Here is a 21,423-nt window from a genome sequence, read left to right as displayed (position 1 = left end):
GCTGGACTTCTGTGCGTATCCCTGGCCAACAAAACCTTCTTAGGACTCTATCCAGTGTCTTGTCTACTCCTAAATGTCCCCCAAACAGATGACTGTGAGCTAACTCTAGTACTGTCCTTGTGTGTTTCCGTGGGACTAAGAGTTGCTCCACTTCTTTCCCTCGTATTTGCTCTATCCTGTACAAGAGATCACGTTTGAGCACATAATATGGTCTTGGGCCTTTGATCTTTCCTTCCACAGGTACGCCATTTACTTCCACTACCTCCTCCCTCACATTCGTATATAGCGGATCATTTTCTGTAGGCAATGACTGGCCCGTATGGTCTGGGTCCCTTCACAGTTGCAGTTCAGTTCCATAAGGGACTTCATCTGGTTCACCAGGTCTTTCAGCAGGGCTCGGTCCTGGGCAGCCTGACTCATCAACAGATGATTAGTTTCCTGCTGCATCCGAGTCGCCTCCTGTTGGGCAGTTGCTTGGACTCGGGTAGCCTACTGCTGGGCCATGGTGGCTTGTATTAGGGCCTTGACCACATTGTCCATCTTAAGGACGGGAGGGTTTTGGCTAGCCCTGGTTTAAGTCCCCAGCGTGCAGATCCCACTCCTGACACCACGTGTGGAAAATTACCAGCACTATTATGATGGGTCTTGCACTTTCTCTTCTTTGGGAGGTGGGTTCAGGATGCCATTTCTTGCGCCTGAATTGGAATATTAACTGCCCACTAGTGTCCTAGAGGAGGGGAGTGGAGAGGGAGGGACCTGGGCCTGCCCTCTACTCCAGGTCCCAGCACAGGGGCCCTGAGGATAGTGGTAAACCACTTGAACTGACGGTTCCTTACCCTGGGCTACTTTCCTCTTCTGCCCTTTAGCTTGTGGGCGATTCCTGCCCTCCCTCTGTACAAGTCAGGTGCCCCTTCTCCTAAGGTCTTGGACTTCTTACCCCACTGCAGCACTTCTCCAAACTGTCCTCTGCTTCCCTTCAAACTGTTCTCTGCTCCATCACCAATTCTTTCTGCTCCAACTCCTCCAAACTGTTCTCTGCTCCAACACTAATCCTTTCTGCTCCAACTCCTCCAAACTGTTCTCCGCTCCAACACCAATCCTTTCTGCTCCTACTCCCACACTGTCTGATTGAAGCAGGGGTTTTTATCATGTGACTGATTGCAGGTGCTCTATTTGGCTTCAGGTGCTCTAATTGGCTTCAGGTTCTCTAGTTAATCTATAGAAAACTTTCTTCCCCTTACAGGGAATAAAGCTCCCTTCTAACCCTCTCCTGCTGCCCTCTGGCCATGTTGTATCACACACCGTGGAAAATGTTTTACATCAGAAGCAAAGTGTCATGAACCTGAGGTTATAGAAATAGTCATTTACCCTAAAGCAAGGACTTGCACAGCACATTTCCTTCAGGAATCATTGGTTTTTGTGTCCCTCACTTTGGGTCTGTGCCATCCATGCCATTCCACATTTGAGCCTTGGCAATTCAAGAGCTATGTTTCAGGTTTTAGCTGACTGCCAGTGGTCATTGCCTTGGTTATTCATTGTATGTGCAGTACTGACTTCTCTTTGTAACATGTAAGCTGTGCCTCACTTACAGACTTTGTTATTCAAAGTATAAATGCTATAGCCCCTTTCCGGGCAAAACTCTCATTGACTTCAGCTGGAAGAGACAGACAAAAGGCAGTGATAAGCCTGAATCTTCCCCTACTTTTCTGCACTTATCTAGCCCCTTTCATATGAGGCTTTACAAGGCTAAATTCATTCATGTATTTGTCTCAGATGCTTCTATGGCTTCCATGACCATACCATCGAAGTGCCTCACAATCTGCAATGTGTTTACCCTCAGAACCGCCTGGGAGGCAGGACGGTGCTCTTACCCTCTAGTACAAAAGGGGAAATGAGGCACAGAGAGGCTAAGGCCCAGATCCTCAAAGCTGGTATGTAGGTGACTAACTCCCATTCTTTTCAGTGCATCCTAGGTGCCTAAATACCTTTGGAGGATCTGGGCCTGAATGACTTGCCCAATGTCACCCAGGCAGTCTGTGGCAGAGCAGTGACCTGATCCCAAGTTTCCCAAGTCCTAGCCTACTGCACTGGACCATCCTTCTTCTCAACCATCGAGTGACGTAAGGATTAGCATTGTTATCTCCAGTTTACAGGTGGGGAAACTGCAATGCAGAAGGGAAGTGACTTGCTCAAAGGCCCTGATTCCAGCACCTTTCTCTCCCCACTAGGTGGCATTCCCTACCACTCAGTCCCCTCTCCCTCCATTAGCTGCAGCAGTTTCAGTTTCTATCAGGGTTCAGCCAGCTGCTAACTTAAGCCAGTACTTGCTGCTGGGCCAGATTCTTGGTGTTTTAGTAACTCAGGTCTGAGTGCTCCTGAGCCCCTTCTCACAGGACTGGCCAAGAGTCTTTCCCATCAGGGGATTCAGATGTAGTTTTGATTAGGATTTCCTCAGAGATGGGTGGTTCCTAATGGAAGGCCTGCTGTCCACCATCCCACCTCATCACAACTCGCTGGTGCTCTGCCTCAAAGCAACTCAGGCTTCTAGAGTAAACACAGAAGCTGAGATATAGAAATGGGATGTGTAGGCTTTCCAAAGCCTATGAGTCATGCTCATCCACCAGATGGTAGTGTGGCAAAAGGAGAAAACCTATAAATCAGTGGTTTTCAATCTGTGGTCTCTGGACCCTTGGGGGTCTGCAGAGTATGTCTAAGAATTTCCAAAGGGGTCTGCACCTCCATTTGAAATTTTGTAGGGGTCCACAAATGACAACAGGTTGAAAACCGCTGCTATAAATAATTCCATGGACACTGATTGGGGTTGTAGTTTGGGGGGTGGGGGTGGAGGACCTGATGGCAATGCTGTTGAATTTTTGCAAATTAAAATATTTCCAGTGAAAAATGCTGAATCAGGTGGACTGAAATATTTTGTAAACTTATGTCAACTCTGGCACCGTGTTTTGTTAAAAAAAATCCTTTTTAAACAACCCCCCCTCAAATGTTTTATTTAAACATTTTCAAATTGAAATGTTTTATTTTGAAATTTCCTTTAATTTTAATTTGAAAAAATAAATATTTTTAAATTCTCAAATCAAATGAAAGGCTTTGATTGACCTGAAATGATTTTTGCCCTCACTGATTTTACTAAAAATTTCATTTTGGGGTGACCCCAAACTGATTTATTTTTATTGTTTATTTTTGTTTCCTTCACAATTGCAAAAACTCTGAAAAATCCCTGACTTGCCCAGCTGTAGTGCTGAGCCTTAGCAGGGTGTGTGGGTTGGTGAATTTGTAATGATTCTGGATTTTTTTTAAGGGCTGACAGACTGCCATTTGATTCTGATTACTACAACTAGGGCCTGGAAACTCAGTCTTTTGCAAGGATGACACAAGATCCCTCACCACAAAGGGAGTTTCCTCCACAGAACTATTTCCCAGATTTCATGTCATTTGAAGACCTCATGATAGCTTGAAAAGAGAAAGAAGAACAAAGCTGCCAAATCTTTACAATTAAATTAAACAAACTTCATCAGCAGGGGCAGCTCCAGGCACCAGCATGCCAAGCGCGTGCCTGGGGCAGCAAGCCACGGGGGTGCTCTGCCAGTTGCCACGCAGGTTGCCTTTGGCAGCATGCCTGTGGAGAGTCCGCTGGTCCCGCGGCTTCGGTGGACCTCCCACAGGCGTGCCACCGAATTCGCAGGACTGGGGACCTCCCACAGGCAAGCCACCGAAGGCAGCCTGCCTGCAGTGCTTGCGGTGGCAAAATACCTAGAGCCGCCCCTGTCCATCAGGAGGTAGATTTCCTTCCTTATCACTGGTTTTCTCTACAGAAGGAAGCATTTTCTAGAGGTCAGTGCAGACTAGGGAGTCAGGAGACCTGAATTCTATCCTGGCTTTGCTACTGACTTTCTCTGTGACCTTGGGCAATTTGTTTCACTTCTCCATGCCCCTGTCTATTAAATGGCAACACTGAAGTGTACCCATCTTTGTCAAATGCTTTGAGAGTTAAGATGAAAGTCTGATATAAGGTGTAATATTAAATGTATTGCATGTTTATTTTATAGGGTGTTGGCCATTTGATTTCTAGAAGTACCTGAAAATTAGGCAGGCTTTAAAACGCCCAGTATCCTTGTTTACCAGTTACATAGAATAGCACCTGTCAACCAGGATGGGCCCAATCCTGCTATGTTGAGCCTCCTTAATGCCCATGAAAGTCAGGGAGTGTCCTGGGTGCTCAGCACTTGGCTGAATTGGGCCCTACATAGTCATAAGGAAGGCACTGTGGCCTGGTAGATTGTGCACTGAACTGGCCCTCAGGACATCTGGATTCTGTTCCTAGCCTTCCTGCTGGATGATCTGGAGCAAGTTACTTCTCCTTTCCTTGCCTCAGTTTCCCTATCTGTAAAATGGGGATAATGATACTGATTTCCTTTGTAAACTGCATTGAGATCTATGGATGAAAAGAACTAGGTAGTACAAATTTTTGCTGTCTTATTTGAAAATCTAGGCAGAAATGCACGGGTGTCACTTTACCTGTAACTGAAATGCAGCCACCTCTGGAGGAGTACACAGAACTTGTTTACCAGCTCACACCAACAGTTTAGGACAGGAAGTGACATATACCATACCCAGCTGGTATGGTACAAATGGGGCGGAGGGACCACAAGCATTCAAGGCCCTAGGCTCAAGTTATCATTGGCCTGTAGCTTGGGCTGCCATCTACACCAGGGCAAAGTGAGGGCAAGAAGCTACCAGTAGTATTCTGCACCTGCTTGGCATGTACTTTGCACTGGTGTATTTATGCCCGAGGGCAGGGCAGCTCATTTCACAGAGGTGTCCAAAGCAGGCCTCCATCCACGACAGCTCATTTCACATTCAACAGGTGAGCCCATCAGCAGACAGGTAGCAGGCAGGCAGTAATGGAGTCTGGCAAATCCATATGCTCATTTTGCGCCTCCTCAGTGTATTTTCTTCAGTGTTTACAGAGAGCAGATGCTAAGCCCCTGCATCTGCTACTTAACAGATCATGCTCCATTACCAGCTAACCCCTCATTCAACACATCCAACCCATGGCTTTGTAGTGGACTCAGAGTAGCTAAAAACAGCAATAGCTCAGTCATTTAAAAAAAATAAGAATGTTGACAGGGCATAGTTGTGAGGAAACTCACACTGTTGGAGCCCCAGCAGCCATTGACCAAGGCAATGGTACTACCGTGAGGAAGCTTGCATTGCTGAAATCCTAGCTGGCACTGATAATGCTGTAGCACTGCCATGGGGAAGCGGACACTGCTGGTGTCCTAGCTAGGACAGACAGAGCACTGCTGTGGGGAAGCAGGCATTTCAACAAGGACAAGTGCAGAGTCCTGCACTTAGGACGGAAGAATCCCTTTCACTGTCACAGACCAGGGACTGAATGGCTAGGAAGCAGTTCTGCAGAAAAGGACCAAGGGGTTACAGTGGACAAGAAGCTGGATATGAGTCAACAATGTGCCCTTGTTCCCAAGAAGGCTAATGACATTTTGGGTCATATAAGTAGGGGCATTGCCAGCAGATCGAAGGATGCAATCATTCCCCTCTATTCGACATTGGTGAGGCCTTATCTGGAGTACTGTGTCCAGTTTTGGGCCCCACACTACAAGAAGGATGTGGAAAAATTGGAAAGAGTCCAGTGGAGGGCAACAAACATGATTAGGGGGCTGGAGCACATGACTTATGAGGAGAGGCTGAGGGAATTCAGATTGTTTAGTCTGCAGAAGGGAAGAATGAGGGGGATTTGATAGCTGCTTTCAGCTACCTGAAAGGAGGATCCAAAGAGGATGGATCTAGACTGTTCTCAGTGGTACCAGATGACAGAACAAGGAATAATGGTCTCAATTTGCAGTAGTTACTTCAATTTTGCACCATTGTCTACAGCTGAGCCCTGAGAATTAGGCACCTAAAATTAGAGGCCAGTTCTGAAAATTTGGCCCTTACTGTTTTACTTGCTCCCATTCCTAGTGGTCTATAGAATCATAGAAGATAGGGGTAGAAGAGATCTCTGTAGGTCATTTAGTCCAACCCCCTGCTCAAAGCAGAACCAACCCCAACTAAATGATTTTAGCCAGGGCTTCTCATTTTTCCTTTATTTCTCATTATTTGTATCCTAACCCAAAGAACTACAGCACAGCACAGCACACCCTCAGATTTATTGTAACTTGCTGGGACTGCAAATACTTCTGAGATACACTTTCTTGGATAATTTTGGGTAGAGAGGTTTTAGAAGGCAGGGAGAAGTTAACTTATCTGAAGGCTGTTGAAGTTTGACTGTTGCCAACAAGGTTGTTTTGGGAAGCTCACACTGCTGGTGTCCCAGCTGGCACTAACAGGGCACTGCCATGGGGAAGCTCACACTGCTGTCGTCCCAGCTGGCACTGACAGGGCATTGCTGAGGGGAAGCGGGCACTGCTGTGGGGAAACTCACTGCTGTTATTCCAGCTGGCACTGACAGGGCACTGCTGTGGGGAAGCTCACACTGCTGATGTCCCAGCTAGCACTAACAGGGCACTGCTGTGGGGAAGTGGGCACTGCTGGTGTCCCAGCTGGCACTGACAGGGCACTGTTGTGGAGAAGCTGTCATGTCCATCATCTTTGTTTATGTTTAGAGAGTCCTGCCTGGCGAAAAGGCCAATATATATTTTGTTCTATACTGAGAAGTAGAATAAAGGGGGTAGAAGTGAAAAGAACGTATAAAGCCTAGAAATCTGTTGCCAATTGGTAAAGTCTAATTTCTCCCTTCCTAGGACACACAGCAAGAAGTCTATGAGTGTCCTGGCAGCTCCTGGGACACTGACACACCCAGCACGTAGAGCCATCAGGAGACTAACATGCCTGGAATGAGCTTTATGCTTTTGGCAGCACATTTGGTTTTTACTATGGTAAAAGCTGGTTTCCAGGGACATACCACAAGACAAGGCACCAGAGCCCTGAATCACTGAGTCACAGACCCACTGGCAGCTGAACTGCCTCTCTGTTAAATGTTTATTTGGGAGTTCAGCACAGAAAAGGAATCTCCTTTTTATCCCAGGTTATTCAACAAATCTTATCAAGGTTATCTCCTGCAGCTATCCCTGTAATGCACCATGTCAGGATGGTCCAGGAGGACAGGAATCTACCATATACAGAAACTGCATTGCCCTCTCATCAGAGGTGGAGATGGTCCCATAGAACAGGATACTAGGGCCCAGATCTTCAAGGATATTTATGCCCCTAACTCCCATGGATTTTAATGGGAGTTAGGCACCTAAATACCCTTGAGGATCTCGACCTGCAGTCCATTAGTGAGACAGTGGAAGAAAACCTAACACCCTTACAAGTGGGGAGATCCTCCATAGATTTACAGAACAACTACTGTATGTGAATGCACAGCTCCCATGATAATCTCCCTATGGGGCATCCTGGCTGCTTGCCCATGTCATTTCACCTCAGGGAAGTCAAAATGAAAAAGTTGGGTAGATTCCTGGCCCAGAGCTGGTAAAGCCATGTAACAGCCCTTAAGGCTGTTGAGGGGGACCCTCCTGTGTCATCACCAAGCCCATCTCTGGCCCCAAGGTTAGGACATAAGGCTGGCATTCCAGGGGCAGACTGGGCCTCCCAGTAGGGAGGGATCAAACTGGCTCCAGCCAGTCTTCCTCCTCCAGAAATCAGAGACCAGGGTAGGCTGGGAAATGTTGTTCGCCAGCACAGTCATGTTAGTAGTTGTAGTAGGGGCAAGGCATGCTGGGAAATGGGGGAGGTATAAGTACACTACCTTTTCCACAGAGAGAGACTGAGGAGGAGTGAGGCTGGGCCTCCTGAGTGATACAGGACAGTAAAAAATCCATGATCTGTAAGTTTTAAAACATTTTTGTATCGATTTTCAGAAGGCAGCCTCTGTACTCTCTGAATTAGCCTATGGAAGTCTGCAGACTGTTCACTTTGTTGGGGGAGGGTGAGGAATGGCAAATTGATATAAAGCTCCCCTCTTTCTTCTTTTGCAGAGCTATCATTGTGGTTTGCAGGCTTGAGAGATGGCAGTGGCACACACACATACTAGCCAGTTCAATACAATATCAATATATCAGAGGGGTAGCCGTGTTAGTCTGGATCTGTAAAAGCAGCAAAGAATCCTGTGGCACCTTATAGACTAACAGACGTTTTGGAGCATGAGCTTTCGTGGGTGAATACCCATTTCGTCAGATGCATCTGTATGCATCAATATAATTGTTTATGTTGGAAGGATAGCAATGTTAGTAATTGCTGCACAGCAAACAGAGATTTATAGTAGCACTTGGGTGTCTGATTCCTAAGTAGACTTTTTAAAAATCTCCTTGTGTGATCTCAGCAGCCCATGGCAGCTGTGGGATTGGTGTCTGGGAAAGATGTGTGTGTTTATGTGTGGGGGGGAGCAGGGGGTGGAAGGGGTGTTATAGAGGCCATTGCAGAATTAAAGTGTAGTTCTAGTCTGAAAAATGACTATCACAATGGTTTCGTAGGGCTTGTGGCTATTTCTCAAGAGTTTCCAACCCAAATGAGTTCACTCTGCAGGCAATGAAAGATGGCCTTTCTAATTGCCAGCGCTCAGGGCTGAAAGTCAAGCTGGGGTACACACCTTAGGGGACCGATTTTGCCAGTGTACTTTAGGCAAGGAGTCTGTTGCACAGGAGCCAGAGCAGACTTCAGCTCCTTCCCCCAGGAATAAAACAGGAACATGCTGGCCTGGCCTTGGAGCCAGCTGGTGAGAAGTTGGTACAGACAAAAAGCGGATCTGTGCAGTAAGAAGGATCTATTTTTACATAGCCCCTTTTCTGTCCATAACTAGCTGGCCTGCAAATCTCAAGAGTTGCTCCCTTCCCTTCCTCTCACCATTCAGGGGCAGAGCAAAACAGGCCTGCCCTGTGCCAGTCCACTCAGGGGGCTGCTGCTCAGCAGAGCCAATATAAAGGTACATTTCAGCTCTGGTTCTGGCTCCAAGGCAATGGATGGAGAAGTGTCCACAGGGAATAAGTGCCCTGTAGCCTGAGTGCTGCAGAGCCAGGCAGCTCCCTCATCCCCGCTGAACACCAGCAAACTGGCCTTTCTTTCGGTATGTCTACACTACAAAATTAGGTTGAATTTATTTAAGTCGACATTTAGCTCTGATTTTACAAAGTTGATGCTCCATGTCCCCATTATGCATAGAATCATAGAATATTAGAGTTGGAAGAGCTCACAGGAGGTCATCTAGTTCAATCCCCTGCTCAAAGCAGGACTAACACCAACTAAAGCGCATCCTCACTACCATGGCTAGCATCGACTCATGGAGCAATGCACTGTGGGGAGCTATCCCACAGTTCCTGCTCCATATTCAAATTCTGGGTTAGTCTCCCTATGCCTGATGAGACAAAAACATTTTTGTAGGTTGTTTTGAGTACATGTCATCAGCCTCCCATGATGCAATTGTTTTCTCCCTCCCTCCCTCCATCCCTGAAAACAGGGGCAGCTCTATGTATTTTGCCGCCCCAAGCAGGGCAGTTAGGCGGCTTTCGGCGGCGTGCCTGCAGGAGGTCTGCTGGTAATGCAGATTCGGTGGCATGCCTGCGAGATGTCCGCCGGTCCCGCACCTTTGGCGTACCTGCCGCCGAATTGCCACTGAAGCAGCGGGACCGGCAGACCTCCCACAGGCATGCCACTGAAGGCAACCTGACTGCTGCTCTCACAGCAACCAGTAGGCCGCCCCCTGTGGCTTACCGCCCCTGCCTGAAAGCAAAGGCAAACCGTCATTTTTGGACCTAAGCCTGGATTACCCGTGCAGACACCATAGTACTGCAAGCATGGACCCTGCTCAGCTGTACACTGTTTTTGTGAGCATCACAAACACCTTACCCATCATCCTGTGGTATTTGCAGAGCCTAGCCAGGAGCCACTGCGCGGAAGAATGTGATGCCACGCAAATAGCCGTGCTGAAAGCCATGGATTGGAGCAATATGCACATGCTGGTGATGGCAGCCAGGCTTGTTGACATGGTGGAACGCCACTTCTGGGCCCAGGAAACAAGCACAGACTGGTGGGACCGCATAGTTATGCAGACATGGGATAAGGAGCAGTGGCTGCATAACTTTCAAATGCATAAGGCCACTTTCATAGAACTTTGCAAATTGCTTTCCCCAGCCCTGAAGCACAGGTATACCAATATGAAACCTGCCCTGACAGTTGAGAAGCGAGTGGCGATAGCCCTGTCGAAGCTTGCAAAGCCAGATTGCTACAGGCAGTCGGGAATCAGTTTGGAGCTGGTAAATCTACCGTGCGGGCTGCTGTGATTCAAGTAGCCAGGGCAATCAATTCACTTCTGCTAAGAAGGGTAGTGACTTAGGGAAATGTGCAGGACATAGTGGATGGCTTTGCTGCAATGAGGTTCCCTAACTGTGATAGCGCAATAGACGGAACGCACATCCCTATCTTGGCACCAGACCACCTTGCGAAAGAGTACATAAACTGCAAGGGGTACTTCTCAATTGTGTTGCAAGTGCTAGTGAATCACAAGGGCCATTTTACTGACTTCAACTTGGGATGGTCCAAAAAGGTACATGACGCACATCTGCAGAAACTCCAGTCTCTTCATAAAGCTGAAAGAAGGAACTTTCTTCCCAGACCAGAAAATTACCGTTGGTGACATTGAAATACCAATAATTATCCTTGGAGACCCTAGCCTATCCCTTGCTCCCATGACTGATGCAGCTTGGACAGCAGTAAGGAGAAATTCAACCATAGGCTGAACAAATGCAGAATGGTGGTAGCATGTGCCTTTGGACATTTAAAGAGGCACTGGTGCAATTTACTCACTAGGTTAGACCTCAGCAAAAGCAATATTCCCATTGTTGTTGCTGCTTGCTGTATGCTCCATAATATCTGTGAAAGTAAGGGGGGAAAGTTTCTGGCAGCGTGGGGGATTGAGGCAGATTGCCTGGCTGCCAGTATGAGCAGCCAGACACCAGAGCAATAAGAAGAGCACATTGAAGCACACTGGGTCTCCAACAGGTTTGAAAACTAGTTTAATGAATGCCCCCTTTTTTGCATGTACTGCCCTGTAAACTAAACTCCCACCAACCACAGAGTGTACAGTAAATAAAGAGCCTCTTGTCCTCAATCCATGCATTTTTATTATCCTAACAAACACTGAACAGAGACAGCAATGAATAGCAAAGATAACCCAGGTCTAAGGGCCTGATAACACAGGGCATGTAGCTTATTACAATTGCACTGTCTAGCAATCAAAGCTGTGGGAATGAGAGCCTTCTGCTCCATGAACCATCCCCTGGAGTTGAGTTCAAGTGATAATGGAGCTTCCCCCCCTGACCCTATTCTAGGACAGAGGTGGGCAAACTATGGCCCGCAGGCCACATCCGGCCCATGGGATCATTCTGCCTGGCCCCTGAGCTCCTGGCCCGGGATGCTAGCCTCCAGTCCCAATCCCTGCTATTCCCCCTCCCCCGCAGCCTTACCTCACTGTGCTGCAGGCGCAATGCTCTGGACTGTGGGGTTGTGAGCTCTTGGGGTAGCGCAGCTGCAGGGCCCGGCCTGACCTGGTGCTCTGTGCTGCCCGGTGCCGTGGGACAGCCTTTATGGTGGTGTGAGGAAGTACCCACAAACAAAGTTGCAGCTGCAAGGAAACAAAAACCACACGAGTAGCCAGTTGTTTACCTCGAATTAAACATTAAACACAATTGCATTTAACCCCTGTAATGTGATTACAAGTGTGCACTCACCAGAGGTGCCTTCCGTGCCTTCACGGTCCCGCAACAGTAGGTCCTGGGAGGGGACTGGCTCCAGAGTTAGAAGGTCCAGGCTGTTGGGGAGAATGGATCCTCCACTTGCCTGCTGTGCATTCTCCTCATCATCATCAACAATGTCCTCCTCATTGTTGCCTGTGGCCACCTGAAGCCCCTGGGAAGTATCATAGAACATCAGGGTTGGAAGGGACCTCAGGAGGTCATCTAGTCCAACCCCCTGTTCAAAGCAGGACAAATTCCCAACTAAATCATCCCAGCCAGGGCTTTGTCAAGCCTGACCTTAAAAACCTCTAAGGAAGAAGGAGATTCCACTACGTGAACCTCATCAGGTTTCTTTTGGCCCAATCCTCTAATTTGTCTAGAAGAGTGTTGGGGTTCTGATGGAGTCCCCGCCTAGAATCACATGCAGCTGCTCATGGAAGCAGCATATCTGTGGCTCGGAACCAGAGTGACTGTTCTCCTCCCTTGTCTCCTTCTTGAACCTCATCAGGTTTCTTTTGGCCCAATCCTCTAATTTGTCTAGAAGAGTGTTGGGGTTCTGATGGAGTCCCCGCCTAGAATCACATGCAGCTGCTCATGGAAGCAGCATATCTGTGGCTCGGAACCAGAGTGACTGTTCTCCTCCCTTGTCTCCTTCTTGAACCTCATCAGGTTTCTTTTGGCCCAATCCTCTAATTTGTCTAGAAGAGTGTTGGGGTTCTGATGGAGTCCCCGCCTAGAATCACATGCAGCTGCTCATGGAAGCAGCATATCTGTGGCTCGGAACCAGAGTGACTGTTCTCCTCCCTTGTCTCCTTCTTGAACCTCATCAGGTTTCTTTTGGCCCAATCCTCTAATTTGTCTAGAAGAGTGTTGGGGTTCTGATGGAGTCCCCGCCTAGAATCACATGCAGCTGCTCATGGAAGCAGCATATCTGTGGCTCGGAACCAGAGTGACTGTTCTCCTCCCTTGTCTCCTTCTTGAACCTCATCAGGTTTCTTTTGGCCCAATCCTCTAATTTGTCTAGAAGAGTGTTGGGGTTCTGATGGAGTCCCCGCCTAGAATCACATGCAGCTGCTCATGGAAGCAGCATATCTGTGGCTCGGAACCAGAGTGACTGTTCTCCTCCCTTGTCTCCTTCTTGAACCTCATCAGGTTTCTTTTGGCCCAATCCTCTAATTTGTCTAGAAGAGTGTTGGGGTTCTGATGGAGTCCCCGCCTAGAATCACATGCAGCTGCTCATGGAAGCAGCATATCTGTGGCTCGGAACCAGAGTGACTGTTCTCCTCCCTTGTCTCCTTCTTGAACCTCATCAGGTTTCTTTTGGCCCAATCCTCTAATTTGTCTAGAAGAGTGTTGGGGTTCTGATGGAGTCCCCGCCTAGAATCACATGCAGCTGCTCATGGAAGCAGCATATCTGTGGCTCGGAACCAGAGTGACTGTTCTCCTCCCTTGTCTTCTGGTACGCTTGCCTGAGCTCCTTTATTTTCATGTGGCACTGCTGTGTGTCCCTGGTGTAGCCTTTGTCCCTCATGCTCTGTGAGATTTTGGCACAGATATCAGTGTTTCTTCTGCTGGTTTGGAGCTCCGCCTGTGCAGAATCTTCTCCCCACACAACAATCAGATACAGTTTTTCCTGTATGCTCTATGCTGGAGTGGGTTTGTGGCCCTGGGGCTCGTATGCTCAGCTGTGCTAGTGAGCTCTCCACACTCATCAAACAGGAAATGAAATTCAAAAGTTCTCTAGGCTTTTCCTGTGCACCTGGATGATGTGCAGTGGAGTTGAAAGTGCTGTCCAGAGCAGTCACATTGGAGCACTCTGGGATACCTCCTGGACTCCAATCCTGTCAGATTACAAGTGTTGTGTCTACACTGCTCCTAATGCGACCCAGGAAGGTCGACTCTAGCACTACTCCTCTCCCTGAGGTGGAGTACAGGCATAGATTTTACAAGCCCTTTGGGTCAAGGGAAAGGGCTCAGTAATGTAGACACACACATTATAAATTCGACCTAACGTGGCATATGCCGACCTAGCGCTGTAGTGCAGACCAGTCTTAAAGTGGATCTTGTTTACTTGCTTGAGCGAGCCTCCTCTCCCAGGCAGGTCAGTGTGGCTTTGAGGAGCTCTGCTCTCTCTCTCCCTTCCCGCCACCCCGGATCACTCAGTGGAGGAAAACAGTATTCCCCCTTCCCCCTCCAATCCCGTGGCCAAATCTCCTTGCCGGTTTGGGCTTCAACTCTGTGAGGATTCCGAGCAGGAGGAAATAGGGAACTGCCGGGAGTCCGGGAAGATCCTAAAGAAACAGGAGGGCGGGGGCGTTGCGATGGAAAGTGACGCAGAGGGGAGCCGATTTAAGAAGGATCCGAGAGGGAGAATGAAGTGAATTAACCAAGGGGGGAGGAGACAAGCACTTCCTTCTTGCTCCATCTTCATTGTTCAAAGCGGCGCTTTCTGCGAATTCTGTATTTCCTGTCCCTGAAATCCTCTGGGGGGAGACCCCTCCGGAGCTGAACGGCCCCTGAGCACGGCCGCAGTGGGTAGTTTGTAAAGCGCAGTTCAGGTACGTGCCGAGGGGTCACTGAAAGCGGCGGGTCGCGGCTCCCCTCAGTCCTGTGCGCCGGGCTGCCTATTGCAGAGCCCTGCGCGGCTCCCGGAGCTGGCGTGGGGCGGGGGCGGCCGCTGGCTTGGGAGGAACGCCACGAGCAGGGATACCCCCGCTCCGCATCCCCTGCCTGGTGCTGCCCCGGGTCCGAGCTCCGTTGCCGGGAAGGCCAGTTCCTCCATGGGCTGGGCAAGCTGCCTTTGAAGGAACTGGGGGAGAATGGCGTTCAAGCGGCTCCAGAAGCCATAGGAGTGCAGGTCCATCCAGTGATTTCCCCAGGACTTGAAATTAGGGCGGGTGTTTGAATTTACAGAGAGGGGGGTGTCAGGGCCAATGAGGGGTGAGACTGGTGAGGGTGAAGGTGGGCTGTATGGCACCATAGTAAAAACTGAAAAATGTTTCATGACCATTTTATTAGATTTAGCTCATGTTTTAAAATCATCACACAAACTAAAGTTGGTTACTCAAGCCTTCTGTGAAGCACTACGTCTACATCCTTCTTGGTTTCTTGTTATAATTTTCAACAACTCTGTTAATGAACTTCTGGAATGTAGTGCATTCATCTTTGGTGGCTTCTCCTGTGTCCTGTACTTCTGTTCCTTCAATTGATATGCTAATTAGTTCATTCACATGATCAGGCAGAAGGCGAATTCTTTCAGAACACAAAATTCTACTCAGTGATGAAAAAGAACGCTCAACTGGAGCTGTTGTGACTGGGAGTAGCAAGAGATGAATGCCTACTTCTTTCATCCCAGGAAACGGATCACAAAGATTGGGTCGAGCCACTAGTGATGATAAAAAAGAAGTTGAAGTCAAATCTTCATTCATTCGTCGTATGATATTCCACTCTGTGTTCGAATTCTCTATTCTGTCCTGATCACATAGCAGCCCGATTGCTGGCAGTGCCTAACTCCACTCAACTATTGGTGTTTTATAGGACAGACATCTGTAAAAGCTACATAGAGGTTGAGTAGAATCTAGAAGTTGCTATGGAAGATTTTTAAGAATCAAGTCTGTGTACTTTTTCAGTTTTCTTAATAAACACTTCCTGTCTTCTTCATTTAAGGATTCAATATAAATGCCTTCATTAGTCAAATTCTGGACTGAAGTCTTTGCTTCTTCCAGTACTTTTTCAATGGATAGCTCTCTGATTGATCCAAATGTAGCTTCAAGTACTGGACAAAGATCTACTACTGTTGTAGCAGATGATCTGGATGGCATTGTATAATGATCCAAGTGGTTTCAACAGTAGACTTACAAGAGAGAGAATGGCAATAGTCTTCTCTGAATGTAGTAGAAAAAGTAATCCACCAGCCTCACTACTTAGATCCATCTCATTTGGTAGATACTTTCCAACGCCAGTAATAGCGGCTGGAGTAATTTTAAGACAACAGCCAAGGATCGCTCATGAGAAAGCCAGTGGGTTTTCCCAGGTTGGACTAATCTGAACTTCAGTCCCAGTGGTATCTTCTATATTTTCCAAGATATTCAGTATTTTTGGACTCTCGCTGAAAAATGAATATAATGAAGACATTAAATTGATAGCTTTTTAAATGTCTTTTGAAGATTCTGCAGCTCGTACTCATGCTAGTTGGAGTAGATAGCCTCTGCAGCGTGTATAGAAGAGATTAGGGTTACACTTTTCTCTGATGTCAAGTATCAGAGGGGTAGCCGTGTTAGTCTGGATCTGTAAAAGCAGCAGAGAATCCTGTGGCACCTTATAGACTAGCAGACGTTTTGGAGCATGAGCTTTCGTGGGTGAATACGACGTGCGTACATGCATCCGACGAAGTGGGTATTCACCCACGAAAGCTCATGCTATCTACTGGCCTACCACTGACATCAAGATAACGTACACAATGACTTAATACTTGATGCCCATTTGCATCGGTGCATTCATCAGCCATGTATGCAAATTTTTTGAATGTGGTGAGAGAGTTCTTCACTTTTTCAACTGTTGAGTCTTTCACTGTTGCACCACATGCTTCTAGCCAGTCAGTTGAGTTTCTTGCAGAAAGATAGTGAGCATTTGCTGGTCTTGTTCGGAACCAGTGTTCAACTTCAGGATGAACAAGTGACAATGCACTTAACATTGGCCTCCAGTTTTTGTAGTGTGTGGTATCTCTTGCTTAAATAGAAAGTATGATGCCACAGCCATGTTTGTTCACATGAACTGTGTTGTGTCTCCAGCATTCTTAACAGCCTCATTAACACTCACCAGTGTTGTCCTTGGTCAGTGGAGACTCAGAGTTCAGAGGTGCTTTCACATGCAGCAATATTTATTGTCTGTGGTAAGACTGTCAAATGCAAAAAGTCTGATAATTTTCTATGGCATTTGCATTCAAGAGCCAATAACCAACAGGAATGGATTGTCTATCATCCTTTAGCCCAGACAAAATAGCCACCTTCTGCTGCCACCTGTCACTGTGACCTCTGCGATTTGGTCTCTTGAGGTTCCACCCAGCTCTCAGTGATTTCAGCTGAGCTCTCAGTGGGGGAACCTCGCTGCTAGTGCAGTCTGGGCCGTCTCTTCCACAGAAACACTGTCTCCACAGCAGGACTAAAGCGCTTAGACCTGATTATCAGTGATTTCAGCTGCAGTGGTCACTTAGACTATCTATGGAGCCTAATCAACTCTCTCTTTAAACAGTGGAGAGGGACAGGTCCCCACCCTCTCTCTTGATGCCCTCAATCAGCACAGGCTAAGTACAGTTCTATTGCCTTTTACTCATACAATAAGAACAACAACATTTCATCCCCAGCCCACACCCACATTCAAGTGATTTGTAACCCAACCCCTGCCAAAATCTATCACTTGGGCAACACAACTCTGTTTGCTGGATACGTAGGTAGATTAGGTGTGAATGTAAATACAATCTGGTCCTGAAGCCTTTCCCTGGAGCCCCAGCTCATCACTAGCTGTCAGGGAGACCTCATTTAGACTTTGCTTACAAATCATCATTTGAAATTTTTTGGTCGGCCAACATCACCAAAATGAATGCACTGACATTGTCATAAAAAACAACAGCTGTATAAGGAAGCTAGTCTATGTTCATACTTTTCAAATCTATTATACTTTTTTCAGATACACATATTTTATCATACATTGTATATGCTTTTAAAGTGTGTATTAATGTTTCAATTTCAATTCAAATTTCCAAACACTCACTAAATTGGCATGTAACTAGTTCACAAAACTGGGAGGGAGGGTGTTGAGGAAATTCAGGGGTGTGTGTGTAGGTATCACTGGTTCCCTGGGCCCCCGTTGCTGCCTGGAAGACCAAACAGCAACTGTAAAAAATCAGGAAGAGTGTGAGGGGTAATAGGCTGCGAGGCTTACTGTCTTGGGCTGCATAGACATACCTTTTATATTCTAAATGCGGGTATCTGGTTTTGTCAACATCACAGTGAGCCTCAGTGCTTGCCTTGATGTTGCAATGTTTGCTGTGACCTCCCAGCATGGATTAATGCAGTGTCAGGCTGTGGTTTGCATGGTAGATGTGGGCTGCAGAAAGAGCTGGAGTCCTTGACTTGCTCTGGCTTCCTCTTGCAAATCCCACTGACCTTTAGCCAATGAAGCCTCCCAGGATGCTGTGAAGCAGGTGATTGTCCTTATCCCTCATGTACAAATGGGGAGGGAGGGAAAGTCACTCCCTCAAGGTCACCCAGTCTATGGAAGCTGCCAAAAGAATATCTGGCTCCCAGGCCTGTGTATGATGTCACTTGGTTTAGAAGTTATCACAGGTTATCAAAGTCATCTGCTGTGTCCCTTTAACTATGGGTATTTCTACACTACAAAATTAGGTCGAATTTATAGAAGTCAGTTTTTTAGGAAGCGATTTTATACAGTCAATTGTGTGTGTCCCCACTAAGTGCATTAAGTCGCATTAAGTCGGTGGAGTGCGTCCACAGTACCGAGGCTAGTGTTGACTTTTGGAGCATTGCACTGTGGGTAGCTATCCCACAGTTCCTGCAGTCTCTGCCACCCATTGGAATTCTGGGTTGAGCTCCCACTGCCCGATGGGACAAAAACATTGTCGTGGGTGGTTTTGGGTACATGTCGTCAGTTGCCCCTCCCTCCATGAGAGCAACGGCAGACAATCTTTTCACACCTTTTTTCCGTGCAGACGCCATGCCATGGCAAGCGTGCAGCCCACTCAGCTCAGCTGCCGCTGTTGTGTCCTGGGTGCTGCCGGCAGCAGACAGTGCAGTAGGGCTGCAAACCATTGTTATGCTTCCATTTCCACTCTGCTCACCTGCTCTGGCAGCTGATGGTACAATCGGGCTGCAAACCATCATCACACTTCCACTGCCACTGTGCTCTCCTGCTCTGGCAGCAGACAGTGCAGTAGGGCTGCAAACCATTGTCACGCTTCCACTGCCACTCTGCTCTCCTGCTCTGGCAGCTGACGGTACAATAGGGCTGCAAACCATTGTCATGCTTCTGCTGCCACTCTGCTCTCCTGCAGACGCCATACCATGGCAAGCTGGAGCTCGCTCAGATCACCATGGCAGTTATCAGCACTATAAACACCTCGTGGATTAACCTGCAATATATGCAGCACCAGAACCTGCAAAAGTAGGTGAGGAGGCAACGGCAGCACAGTGACGAGAGTGATGAGGACATGGACACAAACTTCTCTCAAAGCAGGGGCCCTGGCAATTTGAACATCATAGTGGTAATGGGGAAGGTTCATGCCATGGAAGGCTGATTCTGGGCACAGACTTGTGGGACCGCATAGTGGTGCAGGTGTAGGATGATTCCCAGTGGCTGTGAAACTTTCGCATGGGTAAGGGCACTTTCATGGAACTTTGTGACTTGCTTTCCCCCTACCAAGATGAGAGTAGCCCTCACAGTTCACAAGTGAGTGGTGATAGCCCTCTGGAAGCTTGCAACTCCAGACAGCTACTGGTCAGTCGGGAATCATTTTGGAGTGGGCAAATCTACTGTTGGGGTTGCTGTGACCCAAGTAGCCAACGCAGTCACTGAGCTGCTGCTATCAAGGGTAGTGACTCTGGGAAATGTGCAGGTCATAGTGGATGGCTTTGCTGCATTGTGATTCCCTAACTGTGGCGGGGCGATAGACGGAACCCATATCCCTATCTTGGCACTGGAGCACCAAGCCAGTGAGTACATAAACTGCAAGGGGTACTTTTCAGTGGTGCTGCAAGCACTGGTGGATCACAAGGGACGTTTCACCAACATCAACATAGGATGGCCGGGAAGGGTACATGATGCTCGCATCTTCAGGAACTCTGGTCTGTTTGAACGGCTGCAGCATGGGACTTACTGTCCAGACCAGAAAATAACCATTGGGGATGTTGAAGTGCCTATAGTTATCCTTGGGGACCCAGCCTACCCCTTAATGCCATGGCTCATGAAGCCATACACAGGCACCCTGGACAGTAGTCAGGAGCTGTTCAACTATAGGCTGAGCAAGTGCAGAATGGTGGTAGAATGCGCATTTGGATGTTTAAAAGCACGTTGGCACAGTTTACTGACTCAGTTAGACCTCAGCGAAACCAATATTCCCATTGTTATTACTGCTTGCTGTGTGCTCCACAATATCTGTGAGAGTAAGGGGGAGATGTTTATGGCGGGGTGAGAGGTTGAGGCAAATCACCTGGTAAATCACCTGATTACGCGCAGCCCAACACCAGGACTGTTAGAAGAGCACAGCAGGGTGCGCTGCGCATCAGAGAAGCTTTGAAAACCAGTTTCATGACTGGCCAGGCTACAGTGTGAAAGTTCTGTTTGTTTCTCCTTGATGAATACCTGCTCCCTTGGCAGGGCTGCCCGAGGGGACGGGGGCAAGTGGGGCAATTTGCCCGAGGCCCCACAGGGGCCCCCATGAGAATATAGTATTCTAAAGTATTGCAACTTTTTTTATGGAAGGGCCCCCCAAAATTGCTTTGCCCCAGGCTCCCTGAATCCTCTGGGCCGCCCTGCCCCTTGGTTCACTCTACTTCCCTGTAAGCCAACTGTCCTCCCCTCCCCGCCCCCTTTGGTCACCACTTGCAGAGGCAATAAAGTAATTGTTTCAAATTCATGCATTCTTTATTAATTAGTCACAGAAACAGGGAGATAACTGCCAAGGTAGCCCAGGAGGGCCGGTGGAGGAAAGCACCGAGTGGGGTGGAGGAGGAGGGGAGGAGGGAAGGACAAGGCCACATTGCACTTCAAAACTTATTGAATGCCAGCCTTCTGTTGCTTGGGCAATCCTTGATGTTGCAATGTTTGCTGTGACTTCCCAGCATGGATCAATGCAGTGTCAGTCTGTGGTTTGCACGGAAGATGTGGGCTGCAGAAAGAGCTGGAGTCCTTGACTTCCTCTGCCTTCAGAGTGGTTGGGTGCCTGGAGCCCACTCTCCCCTCCCCCTCCGTATTCTTGAGTGTCTGGGTGAGGAGGCTATGGAACTTGGGGAGGAGGGCAGTTGGTTACACAGGGGATGCAGCAGCGGTCTGTGCTCCTGCTGCCTTTCCTACACTTCAACCATACTCCGGAGCATATCAGTTTGATCCTCCAGTAGCCACAGCTCCTCTCGCCTCCTCTCATCACACTGCCGCCACCACTCCTCTTGCTCCCACCACTTCTCATCTCGCGTGTCCCTCCTGTCCTCGCGTTCATTTTGTGCTTTCCTGGACTCTGACATTGTTAGCCTCCACGCATTCTGCTGGACTCTTTCAGTGCAGGAGGACTGCATGAGCTTAGAGAACATTTCATCGCAGGTGTGTTTTTTTCGCCTTCTTATCGGCGCTAGCCTCTGGGACAGAGATGATAGTGGTAGCGTTGAAACATTTGTAGCTGCGAGAGGAAAAAAAGGGAGAGTTGGGTTGACCATTTAAAATGGGTTGGCCATTTAAGGGGCTAAGGTTTTCAGGTTAACGTGTAGCACAAACCCAACTAACCCCCTCCTCACACCCAATTCTCTGGGGTGATCGCTTCACCCCTCCCCACACTGTGTGGCTAACAGCGGGGATGATTTCTTTTCAGCCACAGGCACATAGCCCAGCAGGAACCGCCACCTTTGAATGTCCCCTTAATAAAATTCCTCTA

At 48.1% G+C, this 21,423-nt stretch overlaps 1 protein-coding gene and 1 long non-coding RNA gene across 4 annotated transcripts in view; one reads left to right on the top strand and one right to left on the bottom strand.

Moving 5' to 3' along the window:
* LOC116834644 (uncharacterized) overlaps positions 1 to 21,423 on the bottom strand; it is a 323,581-nt gene that overhangs the window by 212,170 nt on the left and 89,988 nt on the right. The window lies entirely within an intron of this gene.
* The window catches only part of LOC116834649 (uncharacterized), a 39,702-nt gene continuing 32,423 nt past the window's right edge, over positions 14,145 to 21,423 (top strand). The window contains exon 1 of one of the 2 annotated variants that reach the window (XM_075069351.1): positions 14,145 to 14,323. The gene's annotated coding sequence lies outside the window, so the exon portion shown is untranslated. The remainder of the gene's footprint in view (positions 14,324 to 21,423) is intronic. The other variant, XM_075069349.1, reaches the window with a different exon arrangement.

This window comes from Chelonoidis abingdonii, chromosome 9 (genome assembly GCF_003597395.2).
Source record: "Chelonoidis abingdonii isolate Lonesome George chromosome 9, CheloAbing_2.0, whole genome shotgun sequence".
In the NCBI taxonomy this organism is placed as follows: domain Eukaryota; kingdom Metazoa; phylum Chordata; order Testudines; family Testudinidae; genus Chelonoidis; species Chelonoidis abingdonii.
Note: the sequence above shows the minus strand (reverse complement) of the source record. Positions and strands in the feature narration are given on the sequence as shown.